We start from the raw sequence: 21,598 nt of genomic DNA, 5'->3' as shown, positions 1-21,598 counted from the left end.
AGACTCAAGGGGATTGTTTATACGAATAGATTCATTCTAGAAAGGCAGTCTAGTTAAGACATACTTCTTGGTAGTCTTTGAGAAAGATTTAGAGGAATTATTTCATTGATAAAATATTTTAGATTTAAATTGTGGAAATATTTAGGAAATAACTTAAATTTCATTTTATTGGAGAGGGTAGCTTCCAGAATGTTTCCTTAGGTGGACAATAATCATAAACTTATGACTGCACGAAATCTTCAAGCTGTTTGGAGGAAGGGTTGAATAAAGCATAGGAAATGAGGGAATGAGCTTATATCTTGCTGGTTTAAAGTATGTCACTATTAGGTAACTTCTAAAAACATTGGTGCTTGAAGCATTAGGGATTTAAAACTTATATTTCCCTTGTGGTGGAAACCAAATCATGCAGACATTGCTTAGAATCAACATGATCAAAAAATTTTTTTTTGCACTTTCAGTTGTCATTCTAAGGTGGTTTAGATTCAAGGAAAATAAGTCAGGCAGGTGGTCTTTATAAGGCTATTGTACTCTTATATAAATAGTAAAGTTGTATTTAAAGTTTGAATAATATTTCAACTTATCAGTAATCTTTTTATATTGAAATTGTATTGTCTGCTTATGCATTACTTCTGACTTCTGTTTTATATATTGCTTCCTGTATCTATTATTACATTATTCCTGTATCTTCTATTTATGCATTATTACTGTATCTTCTATTTATACATTACTACTGTATCTTCAATTTATGCATTACTACCATTTCTATCCATACGTTATTACTGTATCTTCTATTCATACATTACTGCTCCATCTTCTAGTCATACATTACTACTGTATCTTTTGTTTATGAATTTCTACTGTATTATGTTATTTTGAACTGAAAATACAGCTATTTTAACTATGAAAAACGCAGAAAAGACATTAGCCATGTAAAGTGCAAGAGATTTGTAATTGGAAAGTAAAATACATTATAAAAGACATAAAAAACATCCATGGCCTAGCCTTGAATGCCTCGAGATGTCTTCATAAACGTATTTTACTTTACGATTACAAGTCTCTTGCTTTTTACATGGCTAATGTCTTATCTGAGTTTTTCATTGTTAAAACAGCTGTATTTCCATATCAAAGTTACAAGATACAGTAGCAATTTATAAACAAAGACACAGTAGTAATGTATAATTAGAAGATGGAGTAGTACTGTATGAATAGAAGATACATTAATAATGTATGAATAGAAGATGGAGTAGTAATGTATGAATAGAATATACAGTAGTAATGTATGAATAGAATATACAGTAGTAATGTATGAATAGAATATACAGTAGTAATGTATGAATAGAATATACAGTAGTAATGTATGAATAGAATATACAGTAGTAATCTGTAAGCAAGCAGCAAAACTTTGTCTTATTTTGTAAAATTTATTACTATGTATGATTTATCAAAATACAACTGTGAATAAAAGAAATTAAGACTTATAAAAAAATTATTTACTTTCAATACAACCATGATTTATAACAAATAATATATTGAGCAAAAAAAAATAAAAATAAAATATATATAAAAATCAGTAACCTGGAGTGTTCTCCTTAATCTAACGTTCATAGGACTGAGTATTCTCCCCAGTCGTCCCCCTCCCTCTTCTGGTACCAGTAAAATGCATTCATTCTCTCTCCTCTGAAAGACCAGAGACCTCATGTAGTATAAACCTTGCTTTTGACCATGATGAACCACAAGTGTTCATTTATAAGACTGGTTTATTCCCTTCCCATGTATAGAGCTCGTTCACTCTAACACTGGTGATATGAGAGAAATATATACTGTCTCTTGGTATGGAAGTATTGTCAAAATGAAAACTATGCACTATGGTATACGTGTTCAGTCCAATTCTCAAAGTAAATTCATTCCTGACAACTCTAGTCTTGTGATAATAATTCATTTAAGCCTCAAAGTTATTTATCTTATATTGTTACTTTAACTCTGGGTTTAAGCATAGACGACAAAGAGTCGACTATTATTTTGTAAGTTTTTAAGTTTATAAATTGTGAAATTAGAAAAACTAATAAGTTTCGATCAATATTTTTATTGTAGAAGATTGGGTGTCATACACAGGACAGGTTTCAATACACTCAATAGCAATATTAAGTATAAATATGAATACACTACAAAGTCAAAGACAAACAATATCAAATTCTTTAACCCCGTTTTCTATCAACAAACTCAACCAATGACAATGTCATAGAAAACGAACAGTTTAGATCCCATAACATTGGATACTAAAGTATTTTGTTATCTTTGATTTTTCTGAACATTGGAATGAGTTTGAAGTACAGATTTGAGATTAAAAGCGTCATGATTGTGTAAATTGGTTTAAGTTTCCAATAAAAAAAGGGAAGGAAATGGAAAGCCCACCAAGGCCCGCCCCTTCCCACCTGGTAACAAAAGACTAATTAGGCATTTTCTTTTTAAACAAACAAAGTCACCAGGCCCTTGAATGCTTTCCATTTCCTTCTCTTTTGAAATATTTTATTGAAAATCTTACAGACATTAATGCAATGATTGTGAGTTACTTTAAATTTTAATGAAAATAGCAAGTCATAAATAGAAACTTAGGAAATTTCAAACTATTTCATTTTAGATTGTAAACAGAGCAAGGGGATATCTTTTCAAATCTAAATTTTCATTTAGAAACTATCATTAAATGAAAAAAATGGGTGGGAGTGAAAACCTCACCAGTCTTATAGTGCAATTCCACCGCAATCAATTACTCCAGAATCCTTTTGCTCTCTCAAAAGCAGACCGGAACCACAACTGCCCAAAGGCATCTCTCATCCGTCCCATTTCATGTGCATGATTGAGTCGGGTAAAGGAGAAGACACGTGCAAACCACTGCCCTGACTATCCTTACTACTCCTCCTAGCAGATAGCCAGATCGGACCGAAGTACACATTAACCTTGCACGTGGACCACAAAAAGTCAATTTAGTTCCATGTGTAATACATTCTCAAATATGACCCCTTTTGAAATTTACGTAGATAAAGTCTAATTTAAGATTTTCTTAAAAGCTAAACAACCCTTAACCTAACAGTAAGCCTACCCACAAAGCTGATCAACCCTTAAACTAACAGTAGGCCTACCTACAAAGCTGAACAACCCTTAAACTAACAGTAGGCCTACCTACAAAGCTGAACAACCCTTAAACTAACAGTAGGCCTACCTACAAAGCTGAACAACCCGTAAACTAACAGAAGGCATACCTAAAAAGCTGAACAACCCTTAAACTAACAGTAGGCCTACCTACAAAGCTGAACAACCCTTAAACTAACAGTAGGCCTACCTACAAAGCTGAACAACCCTTAAACTAACAGTAAGCCTACCCACAAAGCTGATCAACCCGTAAACTAACAGTAGGCCTACCTGCAAAGCTGATCAACCCTTAAACTAACAGTAAACCTACCTACAAAGCTGATCAACCCTTAAACTAACCGTAGGCCTACCTACAAAGCTGAACAACCCTTAAACTACCAGTAGGCCTACCTACAAAGCTGATCAACCCTTAAACTAACAGTCAGCCTACCTACAAAGCTGAACAACCCTTAAACTAACAGTCAGCCTACCTACAAAGCTGATCAACCCTTAAACTAACAGTCAGCCTACCTACAAAGCTGATCAACCCTTAAACTAACAGTCAGCCTACCTACAAAGCTGATCAACCCTTAAACTAACAGTCAGCCTACCTACAAAGCTGATCAAGCCTTAAACTAACAGTCAGCCTACCTTCAAAGCTGATCAAGCCTTAAACTAACAGTAGGTCTACGTACATAGCTGAACAACCCTTAAACTAACACTAGATCTACCTACAAAGCTGACCAACACAATCTAACAGTAGGCCTACCTACTAAACTGTTGCTAATGACCAAATATACAATTTACCTAAGTGTCATATTGCATAGTTTTTATTCCTATCATACAGGCACACATGCTAATCGAAAATTAGGCCTAGTTGATGAAAATTAGTCTATAGTATGACACACACACACACACACACACACACACACACGATGCCCAGCCTGAATACATTTTATTGATATTTCATGCTCTTGAAAATCGTTTATTAAACCATAAACTATGGACAAGCTTAAGGAGATTTTAAATTATTCTGAATCCTCCTCTTTAATATGAATACTTCAGTCAGTCTACCTTCAACGAAATATCTTTGGCATTGTAAACTTCGTATTTACGATCTTAATAGTCGATAGATTTTTTAATAAATTTGGAAAATTACCGTAGTTAGCCTACATTAAAACGTATTTTGTGAACTAAATATATTTTGAATTTGAGTATCAGAAATTCATCATGAAATTAATGTCTAAGTTAAAACTTGGGAAACAATTATATTAGGCCATTATATCGTTTGAAACGGTTATTAGCAATGTTAAAAACATCTATGGGTGATGATGATAATAATTTAACTGTTAAATTCTTCGTAATAGTGGACGATCTCCAGTTATTCTAGATGTAGCCCAACTGGTTGGCTTCTAACCAAATTATCTGCTTTTGGACTATCATAAATAGTGAAGATAACAAATTTGATTTGAAAAGAATTAATCCCAGACTTACGAAGTGTTTATATTCCAATAGGATGGAGCTAATGGCTTTACTCTTTCATCAAATATTAATTCCGTTTATTAAAAGAACTTTATGAAAAATAGGATTTATAAAGTATCTTATTCATTAGGTATCATTTGTAAATTTCATTGCGTAAGGTAAAAGCACAAGCCTGAAATTTGTCCCTTAGAAACTAATTATTTCAAAAACCTTAAGCTTGTCCTTAATATTAATAAAGAATATTCTTATATCTGCATATCTAATACTCACCACCTCGCCTATCGCCTCATCTTAATGTGGCCACGTAAAAAGTTATATTGAAAGATTCATAAAATAACTTAATATAATTTTGGCAATCTATAGATAAAAGCGATTAGGATATATCAATCTGGTAAAGAGCCACTGATTAAGCTATTGAAAAAAAAAATCTTTAGATTTAATCTTTAAAGAATTAATGCAAAAAAAAGGTGAAATTACTTTAGATTGATTGATGGGTGAATTTGCTTTTCATATATGCATTAAATTACTCATTACAAAAATCTTAGAAATCTACGATTCAAGTATGAAATGAGTTTAGGCATAATAATTATTTGAATCATTCTCAAAACCCTTTGATTTGAGATTCCCGTTCGGCCAATTATGCAAGGAAACTAACTAATATTGTCTTTCGTGAAATAAAATAAATTTTTTAGAGCTGTCTACTAAACAAAGTTTTCCCTAATTTCAATGTTTAAACTCAATCTCCTATGATTTAGTATAAATCTAAATTAAACTTTTGGTGTTAATCTAGGGTATGGACACTTGCTAGAATTGATTTAACCCGAGAAAAAACTAATTTAAGTGTCTCTCCAAGGTAAACTTGACACAGATCTATTAAAATCAGTACACAAACTAATTTTCACTAAAGACAACAATTGTACAAGACTAACTTTCTATAGACTAGATCCTCCTCGTAACACTTACACCAGACATCATCCAACCACTCGTTCATTGCTTGTTACAAATTTACTGATGTACAAGGAATGCATTGTCCTGCATCAATTAATTCCTAAATTTAATCCCAAGGTTTAATTTTAAGTGGTAGAGCAGCAACATAAGTAGTGCACTCTCTGAGCTTACTGTCGTGAACCAATGATCAAAATTACATTTATAAAACTTTTGCGTAGTTACACAGTGACAAACTGGCCTTTTGCTTGTCCCCTCAAGTTACTTACGCTAATATCTACATTGAAATTGACGCAAAGGCGGACATTTTTAAAATGTATTGTACTCTATTATGAGAAAACTACAATTACTCTTAAATAATCTTTACTGTATTACTGTACCGAATAATGTATTAACTAAATCTAAAGCAATCAACTGAAATTCAAAACTTTCCCACCAAATCAGTAAAGGTTTTCTGTACTTAGCATCGATATGAAAATGTTGTAACGCTCAACATAACTCGAAAAGTTTATTTCCGTGTTACAATATTCAGAAATAAAGTGGCTGTGTGCTAATAATATTATTGGGTCTTCTAGAAATTCATCTATTTAATTGAGAGCGTTGTTAGTTCTATATTGTCTTGCATATAAGGCCATGGCCATTCGTAAATGGCTTGAGAAAACTACGGATTGTCCTTATTCTACAAACACGTTCCAATGAATCGCATCGACATGAAAATGTTGAAACGCTCAACATAACTCGAAAAGTTGCAAGTTTCGAATACAGATTTAGTGGCTAATTTGTATGTAATTGAAACGCTGGGTACATGAAATATCAAGACATTAAAATCTCTTAAAAACTTATTTTGCAGGATTTTTCTTATAGTAATTATATATTGTGATAAAGTACTTTGAAAATGAATGCACTAACTTCTAATTTTAGATTACCTTAAGTTACTATACATTTATTCAACATGGATGTAAGTTAACTAAAGTTTTAATGAGTTTAATCAATAGTTGATGACGTTAATCATAAATATATTAGCATTTTAACGTAAGGGACTTTAGCATAAGTAGATCGGACTTTATCAAGCTTTCAGTTAATCTAACAGTTTTTGGCTTTAGTTGTCTAGAAATATTAGCGTAGAAATTATGATCTTGTTACATGTGAGCAACTTAAATTGTGCATTCAAATCTTAAGTCATTAAAATTAAAAGAAATTGGCGAGTTACATAGTTTATTACAATATGACACCAATGCTCTGACTTGATGTTTTGTACAAGCTTCAGAGGCTTATCAGATTATGTCTAACATTTATGAATTACAAAGTTTCCTTGCGCAAAAAAGTATAACTTTGGAGCAGGTACTTTTTGTAAATTACTACACAAGACACATTACTGTACATCAGTATCAAAGTACGTATGCAAAATCTAACCTCAAAATGTCAAACTTCAGTTTGGATCCTTTGCCTAATCCTGCATAAATTTTAAAAATACTTAACCAAGAGCACATCAAACTAAATAAAATTAAAGCCAAATGATTTAACCCGGTATAAACATTCCCTAAACCAGGTTACCTGATCCTGAATTACACAAAATAGAGACTTTAATAAGGCCTTAATTCCCCTAATCAACATTGGCAGTAATTCCCCACTAACAACTAAAGCTATACCAACAACAATATATTCAAGAATGTATTACACATTTCTTCTAAAATGACTCACAGCAGTTCTTTATCCCTCCTTTATGTCCTGAACAGAAACAGTAGGAATCAGATATCTTGGGATATTTATGGTCCCAGCTGGACCCCTTTTCAGAGAGCTCGGGGATCTCTCAGTGTAATGGAAAGCACTGGATCGCAAGACTTACAAAGTCAACACTTTTTTAAAGAATATTATCTCAAAGTTTAAAACTAAATTAATCTTTCCAATCTTTTGATTTTAATTGACAGATAAAACTGAAAAATTTTGCAATACAGTTACTAATTTCACATTAACATAGAAAACTCACACATTCTTGGACATAATTTTTTCATAACTCAATTTACACAATACATGGCAATATTTGATCTAGTTTGAAACAAATTACAGTGTATGCACAATAGAAACCTGTTCAATTTGACATTACAATCTCCTACAATTCAAGATTAAAATTTTGAAAATTTTTAAACTAAATTTAAAAAATATTTAAAAGCACGAAATACCAATATTTGAAATCATTTGAGGCTTTAAAGATCCTTTAACCTTACTGAATTATTAATCATGACTAGAATTGACAAGACAGAATCTACCCTGACAAGATTTCAGGGAAATCAAATTGGACTGAACGTGTTCACCATAGCACATAGGTCTAGCATTTTGACAATACAACATAAACAAGTAAACAGCCAACTTCTCTCATTAAACCAGCAAAAGAATGAACGAGTCCCGTACATGGGAAGCTCATAAACAGCCTAAATGAACAGTGGTTCCAGTCAAAAGCAAGATATATACTTCATGGGCCCTCTGGCCTTTCAGTGGTGAGGAACATGGCAAGTACTGATACCAGAAGAGGGAGGGGGCCGGATGGGGAGGGAGGCTCAGTCATATGAACGTTCCCTTTATTTTTTTTTTTTATTAAATCTTTCCAAATTGGGACGGGGTAGGATCAAGGAGTGGGAATGGGAGCTCTGAAACTTTAGCTATGTATTACAAGGAACAATCTGATTTAAAAAAATCGAAGTTAATTTCAAGGTATGTTCATGTAGCTTAAGATAAGATGAGGAATATCACTAATATTAGCCAAAGCCCTACAATTTCACACACTCACATACTAGCCCTCCCGCTTTCTAGCACTACTAGCCATTTCACACACACATACTAGCCTTCCCACTTTCTAGCTCTAATAGCCATTTCACACCAAAGACTTCCTAGCCACTTCACACCAAAGCCTTCTTAGCCTTTTCACACCAAAGCCTTCCTAGCCCTTTCACACCAAAGCCTTCCTAGCCCTTTCACACCAAAGCCCTCTTATCCATTTCACACCATAGCCCTCCTAGCCATTTCACACCAAAGTCTTCCTAGCCATTTCACACCAAAGTCTTCCTAGCCATTTCACACCAAAGCTCCCCTAGTCATTTAGCACCAAAGCTCCCCTAGTCATTTCACACCTAAGTCCTCCTAGCCATTTCACACCAAAACTCTCCTAAACATTTCACACCAAAGCCCTCCTAGCCATTGCACACCAAAGCCCTCCTAGCCATAGCACACCAAAGCCCTCATAGCCATTTCGCACCAAAGCCCTCATAGCCATTTCGCACCAAAGCCCTCATAGCCATTTCACACCAAAGCCTTCCTCGCTATTTCACACCAAAGTCCTCCTAGTCATTTCACATGAAATCTAACCATCTCGTCTGTCAATGATCACCTAAATCTATTCCCTATTCTGTATTATCCAGCAATGTTCAAGTCCTACTTTAATTCTTAGTATTTAAATATATACCAATCAACAAATCAGCCTTTCGACCTTCCCAAAAGCACAAAGTTTTAAAACCATCTTTCCTAAACTTAAATTTAAGCTTCTCTAACAATATCTAATTAAAATATGAAAAACATGTACAATAACCTTTCCTTTACCTATATTATATAACTTTTTATTTCAAAGTATACTCCTAGAATCTTCTATAAACTACTCTAGTTACTAACGAGAGAGAGAGAGAGAGAGAGAGAGAGAGAGAGAGAGAGAGAGAGAGAGAGAGAGAGAGAGAGAGAGAGAGAGAGAGAGAGAGAGAGAATTTAACATGGGGAGGGAGGATGGACATTTAATCAAATATTGAATCTTACAAATTAAAAAATAAAAGAGGGATAAGTTTTTATACAAATTATGGACATTAAAATATTTACTCTAGATTTTTAAAAATAGGACCAATAGTGTATTTAAACTTTAGATTGCTTCAAATCCATTTGTTAGTTATTACCCTTTATAAAATCTAAAACATGATGTGGGGTATCAACTATCTAAGGTATACTATTGAAACTAGAAAGGGTTTTGTGTTAAGGAACCTTAAGCTTTTAGGACAGAAGGAAAAATTGGAAGGCTAAACACGAACACACCTTGAAATAATCATTTAAAACAGCCTAATTCAAATGCCACAAAAAGAGATAAATTATGTACAATTAAAAACAAAAACCTTATTTCCATCAACTGAAAGGTTTGGCACCGGATAATTTAGTACTCATAAAACTATTCATTCCTAATACAATAACACTAGTTTAAAAATTTCCCAACTAATTTACTATCAGTTCCCTTTCCCTGAAATTTAAAAGAGATATAGATTATAAACTAAAAACTGTTCAATACTCAAAGGTTTTCAAAATCTTACTGGAAATACTCAATTCTTGAAAGTTAAAATTGACAAATAAAAAAACCTTAGAAAAATTTTGCTTCTAGGATCTCATGATTTGAATGTTTAATCCCACTGTATTAAATAAATAAATACTGAAGATATCACTAGACTAAAATTTAACGGAAATAGCTCAGTCTCTACCTGAAATAGCTCAGCCTCTACCTGAAACATCCTAGCCTCTACCTGAAACAGCCCAGCTCTCTACCTGAAAGAACTCCTACCCGACTATCCTAGCCTCTATGTGAAAGTACTACTTGAAATAGTAATAACTTGAAATATCCCAGTTTCTTCCTAAAATAGTCTGCCCTCTACCTGAAAAAAACACATACCTTAGATGACTCCTACTTGAAATAGCCCCGGCTCTACCTGAAATAACTCCGTGAAATAGCCAACCCTCTACCTGAAATAACTCCTACCTGAAATAATTCCTACCTGAAATAACTCCTACTTGAAATAACCCACCCTCTACCTGAAAAACTCCTACTTGAAATTACTCCTACTTGAAATGAAATAACTCCTACCTGAAAAAACTCCTACCTGGAATAGCCCACCCTCTACCTGAAAAAAACTACTTCAAATGATTCCAACCCGAAATAAAATAACTTCTGCCTGAAAAAAACTTCTGCCTGAAAAAAATAACTCCTGCCTGAAAAAAATAACTCCTGCCTGAAAAAAATAACTCCTGCCTGAAATAAATAACTCCTGCCTGAAATAAATAACTCCTGCCTGAAATAAATAACTCCTGCCTGAAATAAATAACTCCTGCCTGAAATAAATAACTCCTGCCTGAAATAAATAACTCCTGCCTGAAATAAATAACTCCTGCCTGAAATAAATAACTCCTGCCTGAAATAACTCCTGCCTGAAATAACTCCTGCCTGAAATAACTCCTGCCTGAAATAACTCCTGCCTGAAATAACTCCTGCCTGAAATAACTCCTGCCTGAAATAACTCCTGCCTGAAATAACTCCTGCCTGAAATAACTCCTACAGGATTATCTAAAAACTTCAGGTTAGTTTACGCAACATTACAATCTTAGTTATTGACACGGTTTTAAAATGGCCTAAATTGATTCATAACCAAATTTAAGTCACCAACTATTCATTAAAGAAATTTTGAATGGGAATTCAATGTATTAAAGTTAAATTTATGGAACTAAAAATGAAAGAATTTAAGAAAATTACTCAGCTAGCAATATAACTGAGCACATTGTTCAAGATTTAATACTTGAACCAGATACTTAAATCCTTATTGTGAAAAATTAATCTAAATAGGGCCATTCCTACAAATGCCCAAAAAGGTGTTCTTGAAGTTCCACTTGATCTTCTCCCACTGAAGAACTTTACCAGGAGAGTTGACTGATCCAGGATTGTCCTTGATTTGCATCATCCTTTTGGTTAAATTGTTATAAACATCAAAGCATTAGGCCACATTAACCTGAAAGACAAAAGTGTTAATAGGAACTCTCAGAAAATTACTAATCAAGATTTGTAAAGAACAAATTAAATACTGTTCTCAGTAATTCTTAAGCAATGATATATGTTTAATAAATCAGTTCAATCGAAAACAAATTAGGATATCTTATGCTCCCAAATTAGGATATTTTAAGCCCCAAAAGTAGGATATTTTAAGCCGCCAAAAGTAAAATATTTTAAGCCCCCAAAAGTAGAATATTTTAAGCCCCAAAAGTAGGATATTTTAGGCCCCCAAAAGTAGGATATTTTAGGCCCCCAAAAGTAGGATATTTTAGGCCCCCAAAAGTAGGATATTTTAAGCCCCCAAAAGTAGGATATTTTAGGCCCCCAAAAGTAGGATATTTTAAGCCCCCAAAAGTAGGATATCTTAAGCCCCCAAAAGTAGGATATCTTAAGCCCCAAAAGTAGGATATTTTAAGCCCCCAAAAGTTGGATATTTTAAGCCCCCAAAAGTAGGATATTTTAAGCCCCCAAAAGTAGGATATTTTAGGCCCCCAAAAGTAGGATATTTTAGGCCCCCAAAAGTAGGATATTTTAGGCCCCCAAAAGTAGGATATCTTAAGCCCCCAAAAGTAGGATATCTTAAGCCCCAAAAGTAGGATATTTTAAGCCCCCAAAAGTTGGATATTTTAAGCCCCCAACAGTAGGATATTTTAAGCCCCCAAAAGCAGGATATTTTAAGCCCCCAAAAGTAGGATATTTCAAGCCCCCAAAAGTAGGATATTTTAAGCCCCCAAAAGTAGGATATTTTAAGTCTCCAAAAGTAGGACATTTTAAGTCACAAAAAGTAGGACATTTTAAGTCTCCAAAAGCAAGATATTTAAGATATTTTAAGCCCCAAAAGTTGGATATTTTAAGCCCCCCAAAAGTAAGATATTCTAAGCCGCCAAAAGTAAGATATTTTAAGCCGCCAAAAGTAAGATATTTTAAGCCGCCAAAAGTAAGATATTTTAAGCCGCCATAAGTAAGATATTTTAAGCCGCCAAAAGTAAGATATTTTAAGCCGCCAAAAGTAAGATATTTTAAGCCGCCAAAAGTAAGATATTTTAAGCCTCCAAAAGTAAGATATTTTAAGCCGCCAAAAGTAAGGGCCCAAAAGTAAGATATTTTAAGCCGCCAAAAGTAAGATATTTTAAGCCTCCAAAAGTAAGATATTTTAAGCCGCCAAAAGTAAGATATTTTAAGCCGCCAAAAGTAAGATATTTTAAGCCGCCAAAAGTAAGATATTTTAAGCCGCCAAAAGTAAGATATTTTAAGCCGCCAAAAGTAAGATATTTTAAGCCCCCAAAAGTGAGATATTTTAAGGCCCCAAAAGTAAGACATTTTAAGTCTCTAAAAGAAAGATATTTCAAGCCCCAAAAAGTAATATATTTTAATCCCCAAAAAGTAAGATGTCTTAAACCCCAAAAAAGTAAGATATTTTAAGCCCCAAAAGTAAGATATTTCAAACCCCAAAAGAAAGACATTTTAAGTCTCTAAAAGTAAGATATTTCAGGCCCCAAAAGTAGGATATTTTAAACCTCCAAAAGTAGGATATTTTAGGCCCCAAAAGTAGGATATTTTAAGCCTCCAAAAGTAGGATATTTTAGGCCCCCAAAAGTAGGATATTTTAAGCCCCCAAAAGTAGGATATTTTAGGCCCCCAAAAGTAGAATATTTTAGGCCCCCAAAAGTAGAATATTTTAGGCCCACAAAAGTAGGATATTTTAGGCCCCTAACAGTAGGATATTTTAGGCCACAAAAGTAGGATTTTTTAAGAACCCAAAAGCAAGATATTCCATGCTCCAAAATGATTAGGATGATTTAAGCAACAAAAACTATGATATTCTAAAGACCAAAATATTTTGATAATTTGGTGAAGAAATTAGAATATTTCAGGACCCCCCAAAAAATCTAGGATACTTTAAGAACTAATAAAAAAAATGTGCTCCGAGTTCCTATGTAAAGTTTTCAACACTAAATTCACACAATTATGAGTAAAAAATCCTTTGCTTAACAAAAATTAAACTTGGTTGAATTAATATCTACGTTGCACCACACATGACGTACTGACATCACTACCCACTTACAATAAGAATTTAACTTGTTAACCGATTTACAGCTTCACACAATAACCTGGAAACTTTTGCCAAAATCAGGTTGATTTAAGTTTTTTTTTTTTATCTAAAATGTTTATTTTAAGTAGCTGACCTATCTCACAACTAAACAGAAATATAGAACTAAACTCTTAAAGTTAATCGAGTTTAAAACAATTATTTTTAACAAAAAGAGCATTAATTTAATGCGAGCTCTCCAACTGACGGGATTTACTAAAAAGAAAAATCATCCAGCAAAAAATATGTATGATTCTTTGATCTAGTACATTTTGGAGGATTCTATCACTGAAATTTTAATCTAAAGACTGCACTACTAAAAAAATAATATTATAAAATGGAAAACCTATACCTACAAATATATTTCTTCAATGGCAGATATTTACTCAATCTAGTCCAGTCTAACTTCACTCTAGCACTAAATGCCACAAAATCTAACCCAGGTTCCGAAAAGCAGACAACTTTCAAACTAAACTTACCATCCAAACGAAGTTTACAGAATTAAATTATTGAAGATATCATACTTCATCTCGGTTCATACGAAGACAGGATATCAAAGACCTTTTTCAACTTCTTGAACATCAACGTCTGCACCTCCTTCAGGCTTCAGTGGTCATGCATACCATAAGCAAACTGGAACAAAATTGGGAAGAGTTGAAAAGGACATTTCCACAGAATTTTTGCTTTTACCTATTGTACGTAACTAATTTTTCCTAAAATGATTTTGCCAAAAGTAAACTCAAGATTTGTGGTCCAAAAATTAGGTAAGTATTATTCAATGTCTATATGGAGATGTAGAATTAAACTATACTTACATTTGAATTTTTCTTTTTACAAAAATGCATTAATTTAATCAAAGCTTACCATCTACCAGGAATTAGTGTAAAAAAAAAAAAAAAAAAAAAAAAAAAAAAAAAAAAAAAAAAAAAAAAAAAAAAAAAAAAAAAAAAAAACACGAATCAAAACAAATTTATGATAATTGATCAAACATAACTTAGGTGAATCCTACGAGGTTCTATCACTAAATAGAACACCAATATAAAGATTTTAATTATCTGTTATTTACTCATCATAATCTAATATTGTTCTGTACGTGATTGAGGAATTTCATACCAGCACTAAATGCCCCAAATCTGACCTGTCTTCTAAAAAGCATAGAACCTAAAAACAATTTCACTATTCAAGCGAAGTTTACATAACCAGTTCATCTTTGATGGCGTCATACTTAACTTGGCTAGATCAGAAGACAAAGGATTCAAGATCTTGCAATTTCTCAACTTGTTGCATCACAGCCTTTGTGTCCTCTTTCAGTCCTCAGTGTCACAAGCAAACTGGAGTACAAATCTGGAAAGAATTGGAAAGGACATTTTAGCAACATTTTTACTTTTGCCTACTTTTGTTCTTGGCTAAAATTTCCCCAAAATAGTTAAAGACTCTTTCCAAACTCAAGACACTTATTACTAGTTGACTATCAATGTCAACAGCTGAGTTTAATAAAATGCATAAAAAAAACTAGTTACAAGATATCCACGATAGCCCGAACAAATACAAGAGGTTTATTTGTTGAACAAGTCACAATCCATTGGTTGTATTAATCAAAATGTAAAAAAACACCACAAGAACTATTGGCCACAAATGTGGGGTTACTAGTACACAGGAACATATCGGCTGAAGAGGTTTTGCCTTACTTTACTAGTTACAATTTAAGTAAAATTTCACAAATAAAGATTGTTATACGACAGTATAATTGTTATAGTTATAGACACTGACTGCAGAAGTAGGTTCATACTTCCTAACGTATCCCTGGGGTGAACAAATTGGAGGAACAAGACGTCAAGTAAACCTATCTGGAAAAAACTACGATTGACTGCAACAACCTTTTGGTGGGATGTGTGTTTCATACTTCTAAGCAAATATAGTAACGTTGGGCGGTCGTGGGATTACTAATGAAATCGATATATCATGCTATATAAAGCCAATGTGTGGCTGCAAGAATTGTTAAACTCATACCTGCAGTAATTCATATCACATTTTGAGAAGTTATGTGAACATATCGTTGCACAATATCCATATTCACATTTTGGGTATTACCGTACGTTTCAATAAATTACTTTTATTTTATGATTGTTTTATTAATATAAACTAACACTTAAAGATCCTCACTCAGGGTGACAGATCTTTGGATGAGAAAATTTGGGGTGAGGGATCTTCAGGGATATCTAAAATCAAATAAACTTTACCTTTAGTTGTAAGTTTGGCTAATAAGGACAACGCCGGTCGAATCTGTCTCTTTCCAAAACCAAACCGAAATAACTTTGGACAACCACTAAACGATTGTCTGACTTCCCTGGCATTACTTTTAGGGGTTTACTTCTCGCCCTCCATCAGACATTAAGAGTCTGTTCAAGCGGGCCTTGATGTGTGAAAATAATTTCTTTCCAGTTTATATTATAACTACAATGGGCAAGTCCACTCGTCATTTTTTTTTTATAATGACGTCATAATTACGTCACTCCAGAAGTAAGGCAAACTGAGACTATGATAAGTCCTGTGTTATTTCCGGAATTGACTACTGAAACTCGCTCTGTTACGATCTCAAATGACAACTTAAGATATTACAAAACATAATAAACATAGCTGCATGACTGATAGAAAGGTGCCCCACCTCAAGAAAGTATCACTCCAATACTTATTAAATTACACTGGCTACCTATTTAAGCTAGACTAAGGTCTTTGTGCAATGACTCTAGTTATCAGAATCGGACGTCCAAAACATCTAAGAGAATTGCTACAACTTGTGCTGACACGAGAATAGTTAGATAGTTTCGAGTTAATGGAACCCAGATACCTGTCAATTTCGTTTGGTCGCTGAAACCTCACCATCTTTGAGAGCTAAGGATAGGGGGTTTGGGGGAGCCTATAGGTCTATCTAGTGAGTCATCAACACCCATTGCCTGGCCCTCCTTGGTCCTAGCTTAGGTGGAGAGGGGACTTGGGCACTGATCATATGTACATATGGTTAGCCTCTAGGGAACTGTCCTGCTCAATAGGGCAATGCCACTGTCCCTAGCCTCTGCCATTCATGATCGGCATTTAAACCTTTAAACTTTTACTGTAGATTCTACAGCTTTCAAATGAATGGTCCCATGACTATAAAATAAGCTCCCACTATACCTTCGAAAGACTGAAGATATTAAGGCTTTCAAATAGAAACTGAAGACGTTTTCGTTTCCAGAGTTTCAATTATATGTGGATATGACAATAAACACGGAATACGATGTAGGATACGATGAATACCTAATAATGTATATGACAAACAGATCTTGTAGGCCCTGCAGGGCTCAAGTGTTCCTCTGTGTGATAGGACCATGAAAACAGCCCTTAAAGTAAAGTAAGTGACCTAATGTATCAATATGGTTAAGCAAACTATGTATATTTGCTTCGAGCTATTACACTTAGTAAATAAATAAAAAGGTCGTAGCACAATTCAATAAACGTGGGGGTAACAATATCATTTTTTTTCGATTGTTAATTTACATAATGTACATGAATTTGATTCATAATTTATATCCTCCAAAAATATTTCCCTTTCACAAATACAGACCACTCCTCAGTAATGCCACCCCCCCCCCCACCCACAAGAAGCCACCCACAGTATCCCCCCCCCACCCCCTTTGACGTTACCGCGGTTCATACCTGGTTGCAAATATGTTGAAACTTATTATGATAATCAACAAATAATTAAGCACGCAATATGCATTCAAACTTGGTAGGAGTTGATACATTCATACATACATACATAAAAACTTTTTTTCTCAATAAGTTACATGAATAAATTCGACAAAATTTCACTCCCAATTCCCTCTATGAGATTATACACAATTCAACTTATCACGATACGAAAAAACAAGTCTCCACCGAACATGAAAATGAACATACGTGCCAAAAAACAAAGCACAAATAGTTTATATCAGAACCCACCTAGATGTGGATCCTGGTCTGAATCATGGACACAAATTCGTAGTTCGCAGATCATTAACCTAGATTTTGTGCACTGAACAAACACATTTATTACTTATAACCAGTTTTGCTTCACAAAATGTCGAAGGTAATTTACACATGAAAGTATTTATCGTCCTTTTGGACATAAAAAAAAGATAAAAAAGTACCCGGTAAGTTAACAATTATCTTTATAATTAGGTAACACCGAAGACGTGTTTCTCTGTCTTCCCACCTTGCGCAAAACTGCAAGTAACGACCTTTGCTTGGCAGACCGAAAACACTGACGAGGAACTAATAGTACTTATAAAGAGAGTTTTGCCATAACTAATGAGGTGATTAAATTTGTTTGTTAACTGAATTATGAAAAATCAACTATTATAATTATTTCATTCAAATGAATTTGATCAGCGATGGTGTTTTAGGGAAAAAAATCGTTTATTCGAATAGGTTTAGAAACTGAATAAGCTTCCGGTGATTTAGCAAATATTTTCTTTGAGAGAGAGAGAGAGAGAGAGAGAGAGAGAGAGAGAGAGAGAGAGAGAGAGAGAGAGAGAGGCAACAAGTCTTCACAATAATTCTTTCATGCAATTAAGTAAATGTTAACCACCCTCCCTCTCTCTCTCTCTCTCTCTCTCTCTCTCTCTCTCTCTCTCTCTCTCTCAGGATCAACAGCTTTAGACAAATTGGCTCTTAACTACCAAATTAATCAACCAGTATAGCCGAAAACTGTATAGAAAACTAAATAGGATATTTTGGACCATTTGAAATCAAGGAAATAAGCCACCAGTAGGACTGAAGGATATCGACTGTAAGATGGATTTAAATCCACATGGCTGGAAGGATTACTAGTAGAATACCTAAAGGGGGTCACCATAGCAAATTCTTAGAAAATGGTAATTTTAAGATAAGTAGTCATGATGAGGTCACTTCTGTGTGTTGAAAGGTAATAGAATACACGAGCGAGAGTTTCAAGGAGTTACAAGGATTTTGGACGTCTCAAAAAACTTTTTAGTCGATCCGTGGAGACTCCATTTGCTCTTTGGTAGAGCGATTTAGTTTAAGCATTTAGAAAGTTTTTATGATCTTGTCTAATTTATTCTTGAACTTGTTTACCGTGTTATTGTTTACTACATCCGGTGGAAGTCTATTCCAAGTATTTGCTATTTTCTGAGAGAGAGAGAGAGAGAGAGAGAGAGAGAGAGAGAGAGAGAGAGAGAGAGAGAGAGAGAGAGAGTCCAAGCCTATCACTGCTTTACACTGAAGGGCCACGTTCACAAGCAATGCAACTGCAAAACAGCCAACATAAAAGCGCTAGAACAGTCACGTTATTTTAGACAAAGCATGGCTAACCATAAGGTCACAAAGATGCTAATAATTGATAATATGGTCCACACCAGGCTCATAGAACTCTGGTTCACATCTAAACCTTATGTTACGTAACCTGCACACAGCGTTAAGACAATTTAACTCACCTGACCGAGGATACAGCTAATTTTATTGCCCTGATGTATTTGAGGACATTTTGCCCTTAAGCTATGAAAAGGCAAAAATCAATAGAGAGTTTATAGTCAAGCCTTCGAGTCAAGTTGCTTCGTCCACGAAGTATCAAAGACAGTATTGACGCTTTATGCAATTTTGTGTATCACTAACAACCAGTTTTATTTCATCAAAATGATATTGCCTTCGGAAATTTCTACATGAAACTATTCATCATTTATTAATTCAAAACTTAACACATTCAAAACAAAAATAATTTATTACCTTTACATTAAACTAAACAAGACTTCTTATTTTCAGATTGCAAACTGATCTAAAAAAAATAGCTGACAATGAGTATGCCCGTCTTCTTAACGAAGAGCAAATAGGCCTGCGTTGAACACCACTTTTGCCTGACTGGTCGAAAGACAGACTAGTTACAGTAAGATTTTAGTTACTAACTAATGCTTTGATTACGCCTGCCCACTAGTGAATGATAGGAAAATATTGATGACTATTCAATACACAAGGCATATCAATAAATGCTTTCCCAAGAATATTTTCTCAAATATCAGAATTACACAAAAAATTCGTCCTAACTTATCAAAATTCTTCCAGAACCAACATGAAAACTAATAGTAAATATGTCATTGCAAATAAGGCGAGGATAAATGCTAAACCTAAATAGTACCTCAGCTTGAAAACGAAAACATTTGACAAACACGAAATGTGTGATATGTAAAATACCTTAGAATGTACACGATAAACTGACCTTGTAGTCTCTGCAGGGAGTAGGTGTCCTGTGTGTGTGACAGGGCCATAAAAAAAAACAACCCTTTAAGTAAAGTTCCTTAATGGAACCAAATGTACGAGAAACTAAGGTTTTTTTTTCATCAAAATGTCGCCAGTAATTTCCCCCTGAAGGTAATCATCACTTAGTAACAAAATTAATTCATGCAAAATAAATACAACCGTTTACCGTGATACTAAACGAAGACTGTTGGTATTAATGGCTGACTAAGGCTTCCCATTTTCAGATTATAAACGGACTTTTTTGAAAATTCACTGACAACGAGTAAACCCGCCCTTTTAGACGAAGAACAAATATGCAGAAAACCAGTTCTGTCTGGTTGGTCGAAAAACAGGCCAGGGCAACCCGCCCCCCCCCCCCCTTAGGGTAAGAGTGTAGTCATTACTAATGAGACAATTAGGTCATTATACTTACGCTAATGGAATATGAAAAAAAAAAGAGTTGCATACAAAATAAATCTTTTTTTTTTATAAAGGTTTTCCCAAAAATATTTTTCCAAAAATCTAAATAAAAAGCCGTGTTTCTACTTTCGCTTTTATCGCGGTAATTTCCTACTTTAATTTAAACTGAATTTCAATGCATTGGTGGTATGGAGTCCCTTAAAGATAAAAATTAAACCTTTATTCTAGCAAACACTTACTTCTGTGTAAGTGCATGTGCTGAACTGACTTAAATCTAAACTTACAAATAACCTATATCTTGGGATACACTTCCAAATATTTAATATCTTAATGGATTTGATGCTTACAGCTTTCCTGTATTTAGTAGAGAGAGAGAGAGAGAGAGAGAGAGAGAGAGAGAGAGAGAGAGAGAGAGAGAGAGAGAGAGAGAGAGAGAGAGAGAGAGAGAGAGAGAGAGAGACTTATCAAAACCGAAGGATGTCTTCAAATTTACCTCTACGCGAAGATAGCTTTTTCGAAAGACTGAACAAAATATTCTTGTAATCTTACCGACTATGGAACTCCCAGTTGCTGACATAGGATATCAATGTTATTCTGACTCTCAACTAAGAATACATCTTAAGTTATTATTAACAATGTTGCAGGGACACTGAAATTAAGCAGTTCTGACGTAAGCAATACTTATGTGGGAGACCCACTCATGAAACTTAAAAGTTTACTAACAAAATATTTGTTACATAACCGAAATAAAGCAGTAAATTGGGGCATGCTTCTATTATTACAAAGCAGCTGAGAGAGAGAGAGAGAGAGAGAGAGAGAGAGAGAGAGAGAGAGAGAGAGAGAGAGAGAGAGAGAGAGAGATATCAGTGCTTCACAAAATTTCCTTAATATGATATAAAAGATAGGAGCTTTGACAAAGTAATTTCTCCTTTGGTGTTTGAAGCTCTCTCTCTCTCTCTCCTCTCTCTCTCTCTCTCTCTCTCTCTCTCTCTCTCTCTCTCTCTCTCTCATTTTGCTTTCATTCAGTAAAAGCATTTAGAAAATATTACATCAACGTTCTATTGATAATTGTAAGCATTCGCACTGATGATTTAAGAATTTTACAACAATTTCTGCATGATAGTACATCGCTTGTAATTCCAATCAAGAGACTACAGTAGTCCTCCTTACTTTGAAAATACGCTTTAGCCCAGAACCATATTTTTCACCATTAAAGATATAAATCCCTTGGGGCTGAACCTTCAACTGAGTTTCAAACAAATTCCTGTGGGAAAATAAAATCTGATAGGCCCATTTCTTATTGCACGAACGTAGTGGAGAAAGAAATTTTGATGAAGCCATAACAAAACTTTCTCAATTTTTATAAATCCTCAAGAATATAATATCTATCATTATATGTAACAAGTACACCTGTAGTCACGTCCAGG

The 21,598-nt window shown here is 34.1% G+C and overlaps 1 long non-coding RNA gene across 2 annotated transcripts; it reads right to left on the bottom strand.

The window, feature by feature from the left end:
• Positions 1 to 4,121: 4,121 nt before the first annotated feature.
• LOC137638310 (uncharacterized) lies at positions 4,122 to 20,045 on the bottom strand. 2 transcript variants are annotated; one of them, XR_011044027.1, is made up of 4 exons: positions 19,939 to 20,045; positions 14,712 to 14,825; positions 13,961 to 14,114; positions 4,122 to 11,351 (listed from the first exon to the last, which is right to left on the bottom strand). It is a non-coding gene; the product is annotated as an uncharacterized lncRNA (long non-coding RNA). The 2 variants fall into 2 exon arrangements; XR_011044026.1 differs by having other exon boundaries at positions 19,732 to 20,028.
• Positions 20,046 to 21,598: the final 1,553 nt, after the last annotated feature.

Source organism: Palaemon carinicauda, chromosome 3 (assembly GCF_036898095.1).
Source record: "Palaemon carinicauda isolate YSFRI2023 chromosome 3, ASM3689809v2, whole genome shotgun sequence".
Taxonomy (NCBI): Eukaryota; Metazoa; Arthropoda; class Malacostraca; order Decapoda; family Palaemonidae; genus Palaemon; species Palaemon carinicauda.
This window is presented reverse-complemented; position numbering and strand designations above follow the sequence as displayed.